This window comes from Rattus rattus, chromosome X (genome assembly GCF_011064425.1).
Source record: "Rattus rattus isolate New Zealand chromosome X, Rrattus_CSIRO_v1, whole genome shotgun sequence".
Lineage (NCBI taxonomy): Eukaryota > Metazoa > Chordata > Mammalia > Rodentia > Muridae > Rattus > Rattus rattus.
This window is the reverse complement of record NC_046172.1, coordinates 127,677,722-127,697,760: the sequence shown is the minus strand read 5'-3', so window position 1 is coordinate 127,697,760 and position 20,039 is coordinate 127,677,722. Positions and strand designations below refer to the sequence as shown.

General features: G+C 36.1%; 1 protein-coding gene across 2 annotated transcripts in view; it reads right to left on the bottom strand.

Moving 5' to 3' along the window:
• LOC116888269 (AF4/FMR2 family member 2-like) overlaps window positions 1-20,039 on the bottom strand; it is a 173,571-nt gene that overhangs the window by 56,125 nt on the left and 97,407 nt on the right. The window lies entirely within an intron of this gene.

Sequence of the window (20,039 nt, the reverse complement as noted above, 5' to 3'; positions counted from 1 at the left end):
CAAAGTGTTCAAAGTGTTAGCATACATGCATCTATAAGAGACATTTCACATTCAAAACACAGCAGCCACAGTAAAGCAAATTGGCCCCTCCCTTTGGGACTCCCTATGTAGTGTCATTTATTCTGAGAGCCAAATTATGGCCTAATTGTGACCTCTATATATTGCCTATTGGGTTTAATGCATGTTTAGTTGTAGGTTTCTTAAAGTTATATACAATTATATATGGAAACCTTCCCAATATTGGAATTCACGTTTAAAGAAAGAAATTATAATCTGAGTTTAAGCTAATGATAAATGAAGCATATTCATGTATAAAAGACCTTTTCTATTAAAAAATTCCTATTTTATTAAAACAGCAACATAAATGTCTATTCTATAGAAATATTTCTTGAGCACAGATGATGAGTTCTTCATCTTACTTTTTATGAAAATCTGATGATATTACCATGATTATCCACATTCTATAGATGAAAATGATGTTCATGGAGATTATATAATATTTCCAAGGTCACTTAAATCCAATGTGATAAATCTCATAAAATGATAATGCCACTACTTTAGGCCCTTAAAAATCTGGTAGCCACTGATAAAAATAAAAGTTCTTCTCTATTGTTATTATTTTCATTTTATAGATTCATTTGTCTTAGAGATATAAGATAACATAATGATCAGGACAATAGAAAATAGTTCATTGAGGCTACTTTGTCTCGTAATGATGAATATGAAATGACCTATATGTAGATGTAGCTTGTCAGGATAAAAAGATACCATGATCATTTCTTTCTTCTGTAAAAACTATGGCCAAATACAATTTCTTCAAATCAATATATACATAAAGTATAATATTGAGCTCAATGAGCTATTTCATAAAATATCAACAAAAATCCAATTAAAACAGTCAAGGAATGATTTAGTGCCATTGTCCTCTCATGTAAGAAATGAGGAAAATTAGGAGGAAAGTGTTCATTGAGGCTATTGGTTAATGACAAGTAACACAGGAGTCAGTGTTTAAAATTTTGCTTGTCTTTATTTTTTGCATGTATTTCGGTGTTGTGTATATGTATTCACACATGTGTGTACATGTGAGCATGTATTGTGGTGTGTGTATGTGTGTGTGTGTGTGTGTGTGTGTGTGTGTGTGTGTGTGAGTGTGTGTGTGTGTGTGAAGTCTCTGAGGGCCAGAGGACAGTGTGTTGAGTTGGTTCTCTACTATCCTACTGGCTTTGAACTTGAGCTTTCATTTGTGGTGCCAGTGCCTTTACGGTCTGCGCCATCTTACGCCTTTATATTTAAAAATATAATTTGCCTGGTGTGGGTTCCTTTATTCGAAATCATAGTGTTTGAATATAAAGAGAGCAAATACACATTGACCAACAATTGTTAACCCAGTAGCAAAAAAAGAGTCTTTTCAAAAATTCTCTCCCATTTATTTACAAGATATAAAGTTTATTGTAATTTACTAACTTCGAAGCAAACGAGGGAGGTAAACTCCTTAACAAACCAACTTCCCTTACATCCGGACTAAATAGTGTGGTAACAGGCTACAGAATAGTGGTGCTTACTGATTCCAAAGGTTCCACTTTTTTTATATGTTCTATCTAATGGGATCAATAGTGTTTACTTGGTTCCAATGGTTTCAAATGGAAGAAAACTCTGTTCTTCCTGCATTGGCTTTAAATGTATTTTGTGGTCTACTCTTTCTAAAAATGTTTCTTCAAACTTAAATCAAAGGTAACGTTGTAAAAACCAATTCTTTTGTTCATTCAAGGCATCAAAAAATTACATGTTGGAGAACTAGTTTGAAAATGAATATTTCTGATAATGGACTCCATTATAAAATCACAATTAAAAAAATGAGGTCAAGTGATTGGAAAAATGTCTCAGTGATTGAGAGCACTGGTCACTCTTTCGGAGGACCCAGGTTCAATTCCCAGCACCTATATTGTGGCTCACAAAGTGTAGCTCCAGTTCTAGGTTATATGACATTCTCTTTTGGCCTCCATGGGCACCACTATATGCATGTGGTATACAAACATACATGCATGCGAACATCCATATTCATCAAATTAAAAAAATGAAGTTGGAAAGCCTTGTTTCTATAACCTTGTCTCTAGACATTTCTCAGGTCCATAGTAAGCCTACTATAGTCCCTTGCAGTTTTTAATCTATTGAATGACCAGCTTTCAAGGTAAATATTCTACATTCTGTAATCTTTCACTAAATGGAAAAGTAGAACTGATTACTTACTGAATTGATTATACTTAAAATGGAGATTGCAGATGATCTGGAAATATTCTGTAACACTGTGGATGTGAGGATGTGAGGACCTTTACCTTTACATTCAGAGCATTCCATAAGATTTGATTGTCAGATGGTCTTATTTTATTGAAGCATGTTTTTACACAGGTATTTTGCTAAGTAGGTCCAGCAGGCTTCAAACTTAACATCTGCTTGTCACATGTCTAATGTGCTGAAATTAACAGGTGGCCCTACAATGACTGGCTCTCAAGGCATCTCTTGATTATGTAAAATTCACCACTTGGGGCTCAAACCTTCTCTATTCTGTGGTTCATATTTCATCTAATTTTGTTTATCTTTCTGTGTAGCACTGATGAATCATTGCTGCTCTCTGGGATATAGTCTTTTCTCTACGAAACAAAAGGGTTCTCTCTACAATCTGTTATGGCTTCAGTGTTATATTTTTATGTATAGCTATTGTTCCTAGGGTTCCAAGGAGATTTCTGGTAAAATAATTATCTTTGGTAACAAATGGTATTTCTATTCATTTGACATATTGCAATTCCATTGGAATGTGGGTATGTTCAACTAGTCAGAAAGTAAATAGAAAACCTTGGTTTCCCTATCCTTTGTCTATATCAATTTACTACAATAATCAGGGGTCGAGATAAGACTGCAAAAGATAGGATTCTTAATTGGCTAAAGTACGGCATGAACACATTTGATAAAATTGACAGATCACATCTCTGTAGAAGTAACATGGTCTTAGAATATAATTTAAAGTAATTTAAGCCAAATAACAATCATTTTCAAGAGAAGAGAGAAAAATAATATTTTTCCTCATATCTGGTGGGAAATACACCATAACAGCTACTAAATACATAAGGAAGATTATTTCTCTCTCCTCATCATATTTAAGTGCATGTCATAACTTAGTTCAGCTTTTTTTAAACTCAGTTATATAAATGGGCACAATAACCTAGTCAAGCATACCCATATAACACAAGCAACTAATGTTCGTAAGTTGTTTTTATGTACAAAAATAAAAAGCCAGAGTAAACATAACAGCTTAACATCAGGAACTAAGCAAAATAAGTTGTTTTTAATGAGTGCTGATTTCTCTACAAAGCCTTCTACAACCAAAGCCTTCTACTACCAAAATGGCATTAGCTTCCAGAATGCACAACTGATGGGAGTTGAGAGCAGTGCAGCAGCTGAAACAAAGAAGGCCTCATTACCATGCAAAGCACAGCATCCTTCAGATGTGATGAGAAACGTGACTGCATGACAAACTGGTCCTGAGGAAATTTCAAAATATGACCACTCAAGCAAAAAGGAGAGTGTAGGAGAACAGGGAGAGGCAGTGGGAAGGTGGGTTAATCCTGCATTTAGGCCCCCACATATATGCAATGGTCTGCTGACCTGCAGATACGTCAGTTTTATATTAACAGAGATCCACACCAACACAGTTCTTGATATGTGGCTCTGTAGAACTGTGTAAAAATAGAGAAGTTAATGGAAGTAAAATTGTCATGCTTCATTTTTATTGTATTGGATCCTTTATTATGCATTTTAACTCGATATACTATATTGTTTTACAATATGAAACAAATTGTAGCCTCTGGATAATTGTAAAAACCTAACAGTTTCTAAAGTTCACGAATCCTTCACAGCGATTTGCACATTAGTTGTGTTGCCAAATGCACTTAAACTGTGACGAGTTGGGATTTATACAGTAGGGATTTATAGACCTTGAGAATGACAATCTAGGCATCAGCAGAGAAGGCTCACTTAAAAATGAAGCAAGTACCCTTAACTGATATACAGATCTTCCTCTTCCAGCTAATGTACTATTATATATTTATAATACTGGAGGGACAAGATAACTAAGAAAGAACTTGCATATTCCTAAGCTCAGATCAATATGACTTCCTAGCTTGAGTCACTTTATTGGTGACAATCCTTTTATTATAGTGATTAGAGATTCCACATCTTTTAACAACCTTCAACACAAAAATTATGCTTCATATCTCTGTTACAGCAATCGACACAATGTAAAAATAATCAGTGATTTTCAGGTAGGATTTTTCATGTTACTGATTTTCTGATGTATTTCAGCCTAATAATAAGTAATAACATTAAGTAATTGTTACTATAGTGGTATAAACAACCAGAGGAATCTGACTTGGTTGTACATTTCCTTAGTTGTACCAATAAACTAAAGTAAACAAAGAACAAAGACAACACAACTTTACATTTTCTTAGTCGCTGAATAATTGCCTACTTTTTGCTTCCTGACTGCTGGGTATTACAAGCAAGCTGTGATGTAATGTAGTAATTGGAAGGTTTTCACTCTTATAGAATGAAACACTGCTTTGCAAATGTAATAGATACCTTTTAACATGGAGTGATAAACTAGCTTTGCCTATGAACAAATAAATAGCACACATGTAGATGGCGAATTGGACTATTCCATAAGAAAGTTGGATAACATTTTGAACCAGAACAACCATTACACCGATCTCTTATCATTACATATATCAGAATATAAAGTCATAAAATACAATTAAATTAAGGCCAACTTATCAAAGGAGTTAACTTCAATTTGCCAAATGCTTATAAGACACTTGGGTTCTACTCATTTTTTTTTTTTTAATTCTTTTTTTTCGGAGCTGGGGACCGAACTCAGGGCCTTGCGCTTGCTAGGCAAGTGCTCTACCACTGAGCTAAATCCCCAACCCAGTTCTACTCATTTTTAAACTCATTTTTAATCCATTATTCAGCAAAATGTTTGATTTACAACAACCTTTATTCAGCATCTATTATGTAAAGGCATTTTGCACACACACACACACACACACACACACACACACATATATATATATATATATATATATATATATATATATATGCCTTTAGAATGTGTATAAAGACTATACATGGACTGACCCTGGACTCTGAACTCATAGGTAGCAATGAATATACTAGTAAGAGCACAAGTGGAAGGGGAAGCCCTGGGTCCTGCTAAGACTGAACCGCCAGTGAACATGATTGTTGGGAGAGGGCGGCAATGGGGGGAGGGTGGGGAGGGGAACACCCATAAGGAAGGGGAGGGGGAGGGGGATGTTTGCCCGGAAACCGGGAAAGTGAATAACACTCGAAATGTATATAAAAAATACTCAAGTTAAAAAAAAAAAAAAAAAAAGAATGTGTGTAAAGGCAAGAAGCAGAAACCTTACATACATTTTGGTGTAAAAATAGACTTGAATGGTCCATGGAAGAGAAATAAGATTAAATCCACTCTTGTTTGTCTCTGAATAATGTCCATATTTAAAAAAAACTATAGTCCACACACTGATCTAGACAATGTTGTTAAAGCTTAAAAACATATACAATACAAACTACACTTTTAATAACAGTTGTTAAGTATTATTTGTTCTGAACAAATGCATAATTTCTGCTTTCTGACTGTATTACAACCCAGCTATTATAAATACAGTATTTGGGAGGTTTGCGCTCTTATAAAATGGCAACATAAGCATTAAGTATTAAAATGATAATAAGTATTATTGTTCTAAATTTCATATATATCATATATCTAGCCTAATCATGTAGATATGGGAATGTGATCTCATATGTCAACAGCATCTTTATGGCAGTAATTATGTTAAAATGAGATCACTAGGCTAAGCTAATCTAATATGACTAGAATTCTTAGAGAAGTATAACTTAGACAAAAATATATGTAGAAGTATGATGATGGTCATCTAAACACCAAGAAGAAATCTAGACAAGATCCATATCTCATAGCTATAAGAGAGAACCAACTATGATAGTACCTTGATCTTGGCATTCTAGTCACCAGATTGTCTGTTGGGCACATGTTTAAGGTGTTTAAGGCACCCTTTTATTGACTATTTCCACATTTAAGTGTGAAGCTCCTGATGCTACTGATTTCTACCTTCATTCATAGACATTATGAAATATATATATATATGTTATAAAATAATAACTATACTTTCCTGATGGAGGAACCAAGGTAGAATGTGCACACATGAATTGGGAGTACCATATTCTCTATAAGAGGGTCTGTTGTTAAAGTCCATAAGTGTACAACCTTTACCATCCCAAACATATCTTCTGTTCTTTGTTTCCTCCCTCCAGATCCACAAATCAACATGCTTGACTGCAAATATTTATTTTTAAATTACCAAATGCATTTTGAGTGATGGTCATGATAATAGTAAAAAATTGAAATGGCTTGATCATATTGTTTTAAACATAAAGGAAAAATTTATCAGCTCAGAGGTTTTGTGCAAATGTGAGTTAAGTATATTTTAATGCGATTTTTATTTATTTCATTCAGTGATGTGCATCAAATGAAAGTCCCTTCATGTAAGACTGCAACGTGTGCTCAAATCACTTCAGAGAGGTGGCACTTAGAAATACCATCAAAACAAAGCACTTTAAACATGGTGGCAAAACCCTTTAATTCCAATACTTGGGAGGCAGAGACAGATGGATTTCTAGGAGGTTAAGGCCAGCTTAGTGTACATAGTGGTTCTACACCACTAAAAAATACATAGTGAAAGCCTGTCTTAAAACAAAACAAAACAAGCAAACAAACAAACATAAAAACAATATTGTTAGATGGCAACACCTTGGCCATTAGTGAAGAGGCTTTATGGTGTGATATGGAATACACGAATGTTCTCCAGGGAACCTGAAATCATATTAACAAATTTTGTATGTATATCTACATGAATTTATGGTAAGAGATTCCATCATTTTGATAGAAATGTCAAAGATCTTGGGGACAACTGGCAGAATACTTGAAATTTGGCCAGCTTTGAGAAACTGAAGGCCTGTTTACAGCATATCTTTTTTACCAAATGAGCTATTAAACTGGTTATCAACCCACAGACAGAAAGAAGACTTCAACATTTATCAGAATTGTAGATATGAATGTTGTACATGTGCTTTGTGACCAACCATAGGTTGACAAACAGAACCGAATGAAGGAATGAAGGAAAAGCATGAATGTGGCTCCAGTTTCCTGTTTGGTTCCATCAACATAAACCATTGATATGTTCTAGAAGGCACATAATTTGCTTCTTATCTTTGGTACAGAATGGCTATTATGAGCTGAGTGTAGTTAAATGAAATTTCCAAAACCAAATGGGTGATAGGAAAAGACACGATTAAAATCCCTGGCCAAAAATTAATCTTTCTAGGCAAGGGAACCTTCATCAAAAGGACAAATAGTGCCAGTGCAGGAACTAATCTCTGCATGATTCTGTGTTTAATGCTATGTGTGACTGAACGCAAGCACCCAGGAGCGATACTCTATGCCTTACTTTATCCTGCCTGGAAAAGATGAGCGCGCACAGGACATGCAGAAGGAAAATCAACTGCACTCATTCAAAGACCTGATCCTTCTCTAAATGTATATGTGGCTCCCAAGGGAAGACCACTGCCAGGGGGACCTGCACTAACAGCCTGTGGCTTTGTGTATGTCAAGTACTTATATCTTTCTCTGAGAGGGGCAGCCCCTGTATGGAGACAGTAGGCTGATAGGGAGCTCCTTCTGCATGTGTAATTAGTCACGGTGCACCTGTACCTAACTGCATTAACAATTAATACAATTACACACACAATTGTGGAATTGCCCCCACTATTTGAATAATTAGTGAGCTAACAACATGATTTGCAGGTGCAATTGAGCAATTATGTACAGTTCCAAAGTGGAATGTGCATATTCAGAGGCTTGGATTGAAGCCCATCACTAAATCTTGTTCCAAATGGTCAAATTAATTTTATTATTAGAAGAACAGTACTCAGCAAAAACTATCTAATCCTGATCTACCGTAGCACTAGGTACTAGGAAGTGGTTCATCTCATCATAGTATTCAGCTCTAGGGTTGCACCAACACAGACAGTCCAGCCACAAATCCACCGGTTTGTAGAGCTGTACCTTCTACTTTCCCCATCCTGCATGCAGCACGCATCTGGGGTGTGCTTCCCAATCTGCTCCTCTCCATCATTTGAAATGACTCCTTATAGTTCTTCCTAACTTAGTTCTCCTTTTTACATTTAGGTTCAGAAATGCAACAATTCAATATAAGGAGTTGAACACATACATTAATTGAGGTGCCTACTGAAAGAAAGGAGGAAACCCAGAAAGGCAGGAACAGTGACTGGGTGCCACCCACAGCCACTCACAGTAGAGGGCAACGCAGGGAATTACGTATAGCACTACTGGCTGCTGACAGCAATGGCTGTTGAGGCTCAATTTCTGGCATTAGAGAACTTTCCTCAAACTAGTCTGCTTTCTTTCCCACTGCTGGCTATGGTAGTCTGCTTTGGCACTGAGAATGGCACTCACTAAAGACTGAAGTTTCAGATGTATACAGTAGGAAAACCAAGCAAATTCTGGGACATTTATTGTCCTAATTATAGAAAGTTCAGCAGGAAAGCAGAGGGTCTAGAGTTCTGAAACGTAGGAGAGAGACTTGGCTGCCACGGTCATAGAGGTACGCCCACTCAAGTCAACAGGCCCATAACATCCAGGCCTTGTTTTACCTCTGATCCCACAGGTTTCTAGAAGGGAAGCAGACAGTCTCACGCGAGACTGTTTACCATGCCGGAAGTCATTCCCAGACTCTAGCTCTCTAAAAGAAACCTGAGGAATAAGCTACCCATGGCTCTAACTAGGATCATTGGCGATTCTCCCAGAGACTAAGACAATTATTTATTGAGAAAAAAACTTAAAAGTCTTACATTTTAGATAGTTGTTACTTTCTAGAATGAACTCAAATCATGTTATATCTTCCATTACTCATTTCTGGGTGGTTATGATGTATCTATTGAGTGACAGAGTTCAGGAAATAAGATAGGTGGCCCTGCAATATGAACAGTAGAGTCTGCCAGTACGCAGACTGAACTTGCTCTTCAGACTACCATATAGTTACTAAGTGCTACTGACAGGGTTTGAGCAATCTTTCTTTGTGCTCATCTTAGTTTTGGTGTTACTTTATACCACAGAGAGACAAATAATGACTTCACCTGTCATCTAACAAACAAAATCCAATAGGAAGACTTGAGAGTCAAGATAAAAACTTGTCTTTTTGAAACCATGGATTTACATTATAACATAAAACAGAAATAATTTCTAAACTGGTGTGTTTAACAAGATTCTATTTTTCTTATAAGCATTCACCCTGTTTTATGATTCTGCACACCATGAAAAAGACAGTGATATAATGAAAGCTCTGTTCACCATTCTCTCCAGTTCCTTATCACTGAGATTTTAGAAAGGTATATTTTAAGCCAACTTAGTGCCATATTTCATAGTTCAGCTGCATAAAAAATTACAGAATATGTTGAAATAGATTTCTTGACCCATGTATAGCTACATCAAACGGTGTAATTCAATGCAATCTAACTAAATTAACACCAATTAGACAGGCTAAATTTAAGGGCATGTTACTAATAAATTTTATGCTAAACATATTACTGATAATAAGATAACTAAAATATATAATCAAATAAAATATTCTCTTCAGCTTATCTTATTCCAAGCAAAACTTAAGAGCTTTAAAAATGAAATATATAAAATAAAACTTCCATTTTCTTATAGAGAAATGGGAAAATGCAAATCTGTTTTATTTACATGGGTTCTGATGATTCATTTTGCACATGTTAGTGTGATTTTGTAATGGAAATTTCAGAACAGCTCCTCTCTAGGGAACCTAGTATCCTAACCTCGGAAAGGCTAAGGGTACACTCAACTATTTTCCAATTTATTCTTGATCCAAGATAAAGTACATTTAATACAACATTAGAAGTAGTACATACTTTTTGGTATTATGGTACCTAGATTCCACTCATTCTCAATTTTTCCACTTATTAGTTGGATAAACTTTATGGGAGAACAAAAACGATCACCAAAAGGTATGATCATGTCAATGCCCTAGGATCCAAATAATAAAGTAGAAAAATTATGATAATTTTCTTTATATGGAAAAAGATGTGATCAGATTGAAGATCTTGAGAATACTTATTTCTAGTATATTTGAGTGGAGTTTAAATAAAATTACTTAAATCCTTATAGGACAGAAGAAGAGGGAGCCTTTTGGTACACACACACACACACACACACTCACACTCACACACACATATGCACGCGTGTAGAGAGAGAGAGAGAGAGATAGAGGGAGAGACAAAGGGAGAGGGAGAAGGGGAGGATGGGAGAGGAGGAGGAAATGCAGATGCCATCTGTTTATGTGAAGATGAAGTCAGAGAGAGAATAATGAATCCATAAATCAAAATATGGCAGCATATGCATGCTTACATGCAAGTATAGAACTTAGAAATACAGTTTGCAAGACATTTTGAGCTCTGAGAGTCTCTACCTAGCACCAAACTGAGACAGATGCAGACGCTCACAGCCAAGCATTAGACTGAGGTCCAGGATTCCTGTGGAAGGGTTAGGGAAAGATTTAAGGAGCTATAAAGGATGGCAACCTTGTAGGAAGACCAACACGGTCAACTAACCTGGACCCCTGGGAGCTCCCAGAGACCAAGCCACCAACTGAAGAACACACAAGGGCTGATCTGAGGCCCCAGCAGATATGTAGTAGACGGCTGTCTGGTCTGATCTCAATGGGAAAGGCTATACCTAATCCTGTAGAAACTTGATGCCCCAGGGTGGGTGAGATACCAGGAGCGCATTCTCAAAGAAGAACGGGGGTGGTGAGGAGATGAATTCTGGGAGGGGGGACTTGGAGGGGGCAACATTTGGAATTCACAGCCAACCACTGGATTGAGAATGGAATCCCCAATGGAGGAGTTGAGAAAGAACTGAAGTAGCTGAAGGGGTTTGCAACCCCATAGGAAGAACAACAATATCAATATCAACCAACCAGACTCCACCAGAGCTCCCAGGAATTAAATTACCAACCAACGGGTACACAGGGGGTGCCCATGGCTCCAGCTGCATATGTAGCAGAGGATGGGCCTTATCAGGTATCAATGGGAGGAGAGGCCTTTGGTCCTGTGAAGGCTCGATGTCCCAGTGTAGGGGAATGCCAGGGTGGGGAGGTGGGGTGGGTGGGTGAGTGGGTGGGTGGGGGAGCACCCTCACTGGGGCATGGGGTAGGTGGATTGGATAGGTGGTTTCTGGAGGGAAAATCAAAAAAGAGGATATTTGAAATGTAAATAAAGAAAATATACAATAAAAAACAAATATAAAAGAAAGAAATTTTGAACCAGGAGAAACTGTTTTTCCTGGTCACCTAGTAACTCTTTTAAAGAAATGTTTCCTTTGATATTAGATATATCTGATTTTACAAGGAACAGTAAATAATGCTGTACAGCTTTTCAGTAAGGAATTTCCATTTGCATGAACAATGATTCCAAATTAAGATGTGTTGATTTTGCATAATTCCAATAAATCAAGCAAAAGAGCTGAACTTCACAATCAATAGAATTTCTCTGCAGGTTTCAGTCCAATAACTTCTACCTCACTCTTTTGGCCAGACTAAATGTTCCAAGAGTTCATTCCATGGTCTAATACTCACTGACTTTCATTTTCTCTGCTATCTGGCTAAAGAACAAGCAACAGCATTGGACAATAGCAATGTTTTACAGCCAGTATTTGCTTAGTTACTTATGAATTGCAGTCCTTCTCTGTCATTCTGGGCATAGTAGCACATGCTTTTAATCTCAGCACTAAGGAGGCATAGAAAGGAGAACTTTTGAGAGTTTAAGACCAGAACAGTTTATATAGTAAGTTCTATATACAGCAGGACCCTTTCTAAAAACACAAACAAAATGAAACAAACAAACACAAGCATGTTTAAAATATAAATAAGATAGAGAAGGTGCTTCTGGAATAATTATAATATTCTTCCAGAATAATTATATACATTTTAAATATTAACGATCAGTTTTATTGCAGCAGTAGCCAAGTTATTTAGAGTTGTGAAACATGTATAAATACTGATATAATTAGGAGAAAATATAGGACACAAAGTCAGCAAAGCAGGAAGGAAGATATGTTTGTTAAAAATGCTTGTCTTAAAACATATAAAATGTATTGATCAATGGGTTGCTAAATTCAAATCTTTCAAGACTTTTTATTTCTATGAAATTCTGCTGGTTGAAGACGTATGTAGTAGAGATGTCATGATGAAAATATGAGTACCACACACAAATTAAGTGTTCAGTCATGGATGGCAACTACAGGTGAAATTCTTGGTGGTGTTATTCTTTATTCTAATGACACGGTTATTATTTTTTCTATTTCATAGAATTTGAGGAAGAGTTATAACAAAAACCAATAATGTAAAGTGAATTAAAAATGGCAGGATGTCAGAGCTGGAAAAATGGCTCAGTGATTAAGAATAAGAAGTGTTCTTGTGGAGGACCCAACTTTGGTTTCTAGAACCCACATAGGGTGGTTCAATGGTCACTACATTCACATGTCATTCCCTACAAATACATATACACAGAATTAAAAACAGTAAAAATAAACCTATAAGATATGAATGGATATTTGTGTCATTTCTGGCTAGTAGTACTACCAGATATCCTTGTAGTAACTATGGATGAATAATAACTCTATACAAGGGAAAGTGTCAGAAATTGTAGCATTCTTTCACAAGCTCAAGTTGACCCACATGAAATAACTTATTAGAGGTGGGAAGTCCCACACCTTCCACTTTCAAATCCTTCAGGAAATGAACAATTTCTGTATGTAATTGTTTATGGAAATCCCAATTTTCAGTGGAAACAGACTTAGTTTCCCAATTTTCTACTCCTTTAGAATGCAGAGCAAACACATGTGACAAACACCTGGCAGAAAATGGCAAGCTATCTTCTCTATTATCATGAGATCTCACTGCTCTCTGGAATCTTAAAAGAAGAGCTAATTTCACCAAACCATTGGCAATGTCTTCTTTCCTTTTCCTTTTTATTTGGGGGGGGGGAGCAGCTTTACATCTCTACAGAGCACTCATCATTTCTTTTTGTAACTCTGATTAATTATCTTCCTTATTTTGCATATCTAAGATGAACCTCAATTACTACTTAGGAATCTACCCTCTTTTCAGGCACTTATGAAGTTGCCTTGTCCTCCATTTGGTATTCAGAGGCTGGCTATTAAAAGCTTCAAATAATCTTCTTTGGAAGGTTATTTTCTTCTCATAGAGATTTGAGGAAATATAATCACAAATAATCATAGTAACCTTCATAGTTTACATATTGTTGTTTTTTAAAGAGGAATTTTTCTTCCGTCTTGAAATAAAAAGGATGTTTATTTTAAATTAATGAAACAGACTAAGATGTATAGTACTAGATTTATAGTGCTGTGTAGTCATCTAGTGGTTTTTATGAACTCTTATTTTTTTCACCGATAAAAAAGAATGTTGCATATAATCTGTTGCTTCTTGAGCAATGGATACATGTTTAGCTACCATGTCCTTAGTTTACTCTTAATTTTCTTCCACAGGGTTATAGCTAGGTCTCTGGTAATACAAAACAAATAAGGCACCTGTTTTCTTAATCCCATTCTAGACTAAACATGTGCACTTCTTTACTGGCTTCAAAATATTTGGAAATCAATGCATGGTTTTCCTTTAGATGGTAAAAGGCTTACACAAACAGACATTAGAATGATTCATCATTGAAAATTAAAAAAAATCAATTATCACACTGAAGAGTTGTGGGGGATTTAGGCAAAAAGTAATTGAAAATACAAGCCACATCTATAACAATCACATGGTCTTTTATAGCCTCAGTGTTAAACTCATTGAAAGCATCATTCTGCCATTCTTTCCTCTTGGATCCCAAGTTTCAAGTAAGCAGGCTGCTTTCAGATGCTTCTATTATCCTTTCTTCATGGCCACACACTGTGGTGCATAAAGGATGGAAAACAAACTTATCAACTATTTGAGAATTTTAATGTATCAAACATCATTTCTAAATACACTCTATTTCATTTCAAAACACAAAACATGAGTGACTTGGTTTAAAGAAGTCAGTCTGGTTCATTAAGCTATAATGGTACAAAAGCAAGAGTCAAGTACATTGACACATCAGATGTGTGTTGAGATAATTTCCCTGAAAAGAAGATGTAAGTGTGTCCATAAAGGCAGTGAAATGTGACCTATTAAATCAGCCTCTAACCTATTTTGGGTCAAAAAACACATTTGTAAGGTCAGCAGTCTCCTGTCTACATCTAGTCTTGCATGAATTCTGCAGGTGTTTTTTGCAAGTAAACTTTTAGTCTGTTAATTCTTGGAGTCCTGCCTGCCTACCTTCACTACACCTTGCTGCAATGTGGATGTAGAAATGTTCTTCACAGAAATAATTTTCTACTTAAAATTGCATCATTTGAAATCTACTGGCCTAACTGGATACAACATTAGGACAATTAAATGAGCAAGCCTCATTAAGTGAGCAGAGGCTAATTTTGGTTCCTTTTCCTGTAAGCTCTCTTCTTGTTACTAATGAGTAACACTGATTTCCGTCTGCAAAAGCAACATTTGTTAAAAGAAAGCAAATGAATCAATGATCAAATTGAATCAACATCACCTGATATGAGAAGAAAATTACTTGCTACTGCCTATACCAGGATTACAGCCAAATATTTCAGACAAAAGTTAGTGGAGAGGTAAAAAGAAAGCCTCTATTCTGAATATTAGCCAGGGTAGAGGATGCTCGTTATTAGTTAACTTAGTACAGAAATAACAAGCTACTGTCTTGCAAATAGAGATAGAAAAGACAAACTCATGGCTATAATGAAGAAATGTGATTCTTATTCCTGTCTGTGGAGGCCTTCTACAAATTCATAGCATGCATTCAAAACTAATACTTCAGTACTGAGGATGTAGTATTGTGGTAAAGCACTTGTCTGTGATGTGCAAGGCTTTTGAATCTATCCCTGGTTTTCCAAGAATGTTTGTTATTCTCTTGGTTCAGAGGACACAAAGACCATATTATGTATATGTTAATTATGTATGATAAGATTTAAAACACCATCCATAATTTTAGAGAGAACTAAGAAGTATTTATAAGACTCAGCATATAATTATCTTATACCCAATGTTTATTATAGAAAAGCACTATATCACAGGACTTTAGAGAAGAAATTTATGCCTCCATGATGTCTGTATGAACAGTATAGGTTTGCTTTTTTTTAAAGTTTTTTTTATCTTTATTAACTTGAGTATTTCTTATTTACAGATTTCTTTTATTTTTAAAGTTTTCATTCCAAGGCCAAGATCCCAGAAGTCAGCTAGGAACTAAATTTGCAAGCAGGCTCTTTGCATGCAACATAAATGTTGCTATGTCAAGTCTTCTCTGCACAAATAAGCCTACATTTCATAAACAGAAGCTCAGCATGCAACAGAGAAGTCATCATAAAGGGATACAAGGCTGTCTCTCTGTCTAAACATTTTGTATTCTACAAGGAAGACAGAGAAGCTTTCTGTATTGCATCTCTTCATATGTTCCATCCAAGACTTCACACATGTTCTGTCAAAGACATCAAAGCCCTTGCCAGACCACAATAGTCATAACAATCTTTTCCCATAGATTCCTGTTGATCTTGCAACATCACTAATAACCAGTTTTAAATGTATGTGAGTTTCTTTTTTTTTTTTTTTTTTTTTGTATGTGAGTTTCTGCTCGCCCATTTGCTCATGTGTTTATTATCCTGCCTTCATTTGTAGTACTTCCTGCTCTTGAAATCCACTGAAAAACCTGAAAAACCACTATTATAAATTGTAATGATCACCCAACATTTAGGTTCAATTACTTCTCTTGCTTTTGAAGTCTTTATAACCCTGTTTGAAATTAATTTGGCCCTTAAATGTCAGAACTATACTTTAAACTCTGACCATTTTCGCAGCTATCATGCTACACATAGGCTTTCCCTCCTCACCTGTAAGTCATGTGAATATAGGTCTACTCTAATCATGATTGCTTGGTACAGTCTGTGATTTCTGTATCATATCTCATTAATACCTAGCATAATATAGTAAGTCATTTTCTTGCTACTCTGACAATATGCCTGATAAAAAGAAATTTAAGGATGGCACAGTTCGTTTTTCATCCAAGTTTAAGAGTCCAGACTGTCCTGGCAGGGAAGGCATGGTGGCAGGAGCATATGTTATCTAGTTGCATTGCAGGAGAGGAATGCTTGTGTTCAACTCAAATTCGCCTTTTTATGCAGCTGGTGCTTCATACATTTAGGGTGGGTGTGATTTGTGTTTGGCTACTTTGTGGGTTCTTCTCTCTTATACCCTTCTTCTCTATCTTTTTCCTTCTTCTCTTTCAAGTCCCTAACACTAGATAGGAGAGAAATAATATAGAGGAAGAGATCCCTGAATATTACTAGGCGTAGGAAAGGGGGATGATATTATGGTTAGACTATTCCTGCTGATTAGGGGTATCAAGTTCCTTGGGCTATGTTTGATCTTTACCATTAGGATATCTAAATTCTTCTTGTTACTTTTTCTTTGTACATGACTACATGATAAACTACATCCAACAACAACCAATAACAACCGATAACAACCAACAGCCAACCAATACCCCTGCCCTGGCCACCACCCCTCTGCCCCCTAGCATTTATATTCACTCTGAAAAATGCCCAGAATTCAAAAGGTCACAGAATCACAGAAATTATCTACCACTGGCAAATTCATGCCCCTGCTAGAGCCCAAGACAAATCATAGTCAGCTGCTATGGACAATCTGAAATAGATCTGACCCATATCCCACCTCTATGATTAAAATGAAAACATTCTTATATTTCTGTGGTTTTTTTTTTAAGAAACGGAAAATTCCAAAATTGTCACTACAGATGGGTTCTTCCACATCAACTGACTCAACCTAGAAACCTTCTCATAGACATATCTAGAGGTTTGATTTTTAGGTGACTCTGGGTTCTGTCAAATTGCACACAACACTAGTACATAATAGGAATATGGAAAATGCCTATTACCATATGGATGGATGACAATGATGGAGCAGTTGAAAATCTGGGAATCTTTCTCAGGAGATGGGCCACTATTTTGTATCAAGTCAACAAGGTAAGGTCTAAATTTAAAAAGAATTCAACTGATATAAAGTGTTATTATGAATATGAAATATCCTTCTATGGGTCATTATCTGAGGGCTTGGCTTGCATTATCTGAAGGCTTTTGGAAAGTGATCAGATCATGATAACTACCTTCATGGATGAATTCATGCAAGGTAGATATATAGTATGTTGACATCATTGGGAGGTAGTAGGAGATTTTGGAAATGGGACGTAGTTGGTGGAAGTCGGCTTGTATTTTTGTTTTTCTATGTTACTCTAACAATTGTGAACTTGCTCTTACATGCTTTTGAATGTCTGGTTGGAACTCTCTCTGAAGTTAAGTCAAGCAGAGGAAAAAGGAACCAAGTCTGGGGTAGAGGAGGAAGACCGTGTCTTAATTTAAGACTGAGAGGAGGCTTAATATTTCAAGCAACATACCTACCCAGTAACATGGTGAGTTGGGGGATAAATGACTGTGCATTTTAAAACTGTCCAACAGTTTATCAGTAGAAACAGAAAGGACATTACTGTCAGTGCTTCTTATTACTCTGTCACCTGAGTTTCTTCTGTCACAGGTTTGTGTCTCTTCTGTTCATGAAAACCTTCCACACTTCCCACTTATTGGCAGCATTCATGCTGCTATAGCTGCCTTTTATCTCATGAATTCAAAATAGCCCCTTAACAGGAAAGCCGTACCTTGCCTTCCACAAAGCAGGGCCAATTGTAAAAACTTCTGTAGCAACTCTTTTTTAAATGCAAAAATCAAATTTATCTATTTTTAATATGATTTTTATCTATCAATTTCTTTCCAACAAAGCCTGCTTCCATTCAGGTGAGAGAGATGAGAAGCCACCCAGATAACCTGAAGTTCATTCCAATAGGTGGACACGCACTAGTTGAATAAAAGCTGAGCTCCTTGGCCTCTCCGGATATCAATGTTTTCATCTTTAAATGGAATAGAATATCATCTACTTCAAAGCACTCTAGAGAAAGAATTAAAAGAGAAATTTGGGGATAAAAAATAAATGATACAGTGACAAAATCTGATTCTTGATCTTGATTTTGATCTTCATCTTGTGTCGTCATGGAGATGTATCCAGGGCACAGGTGAGACAGATGTGTGGAAGAAATCCTAGGCCTTTTCATGACAATTATTATATTACAAAAGAAAAAAAAGATGTTTCTCTAACTTTCTGCCACAGCAAATACATTTTGGTCAGTGAATCCAAAGGATACTTTATAGTCTTGATTTAATGGCTTAGAAAAGATTTTCCTCCAGTAGAAGTTATTATTGCTTTGAAAGGGAATGGTTCTATTAACTTACAAATATATGCATATGACTGTGGGTGCTCATGCACATTTCGGTCTTGTTTGAAGGAAAAGCTCTAAAGATCCTTTGTAAAATTGTCAAAAGCAGCAGGAGTGGTAAACAGGAGGCTTGCAGCTCCAAAGACCTGGAAGTGCAGTCAAGGAGGTACAAACTGCATTTAATTAGCACTTCTTTATCTTCAGCTGTTGTCTGGACAAAAGGATATGCAGGTAACCTGTGTGCATTCAAATATGTAGGGGCAAAGGGGTTTCAGCCTGGTCCGAAAAATACTGGTGCAGAGATTATTGTATTGATTATACTGATTATATATTATTGATTGTACTGATATTGATAGATATTTTAACAGCCATAGGAACAAGAGCAAGTCATTATCAACCACCAGCATTGAGAGTGGGGCTAGGAAAAGAGCTTGGAGGAGAAACTTGTCTAGCAAAAGACCAGCTTGTGTAGGATCTTACGGGCTGAAATAAAAGTTCACTGGGCAGAAAAGAGTAAAAGACATTCATTATTCTAAGAGAACAATATCAACGAAGAAGGCATGTCAGCAGAGAAAGACAATAGTTAACAAATCAAATGCCAAATGCATTGCTTAATAGTCAGATGGGCACTCTCTATTCTCAACAAACCGGGGCCACAATTACAATCCTCCAGCCAGGGATGTTACACAGAGAAACCCTGTCTTGAAAAACCAAACAAACAAGCAAATGTGAAAAAAGTCTAACAAAGCTTCCTTTGCAGAAGCTTTAGAAGGATAAAGAAAGGAAGTAAAATTGACTTCAATGATATCTGCAAATGTAAAACACTATATAACTCTGTAATATTGCTCATTAAAAAAGCATTAAAAACCCTTTCACCTTCATTACAAGCCAAGTTGTGAAAATAAAGCTGTCTTATTTCATTAAGAATAACCAACTGCGTCGAGAATGTCAATAATCACCCTCTATCAAGATGGCGGCAATTTGCTTTCAGCCCTTTTAAGTTGTTAGCAAATTAGTTTGTTCAGCATGTGGTTGCAACGATATGATGAAATCACAGGCTTTGGAATGCCCAGTGCTCTTACAACAAGCTTTAGGTTGTTTAGGGCTTCAGGAGTAACTGCCCAATGAAATCCTGTATTCTAATAGAAGCAAGTGAGCTCACAGGAGTAAATCTCTTTGAATTGAAAACTCTCTTCTGAATTCCTTGTTGGAAAGGCATTGTTGATATATTAAAAACGGAACATTTTTGTAAATGGCCATATTGATGCCACTCATTATATTACAATCACATTATATTCCTTGATTAGATTTTTCTTAAGGTATTTTGATTTAAGGACTGGTAAGCTTTTAAAACTACTCTTGACTATAGTTATTTAAGCTATACCCACAAATCAGATTAATAA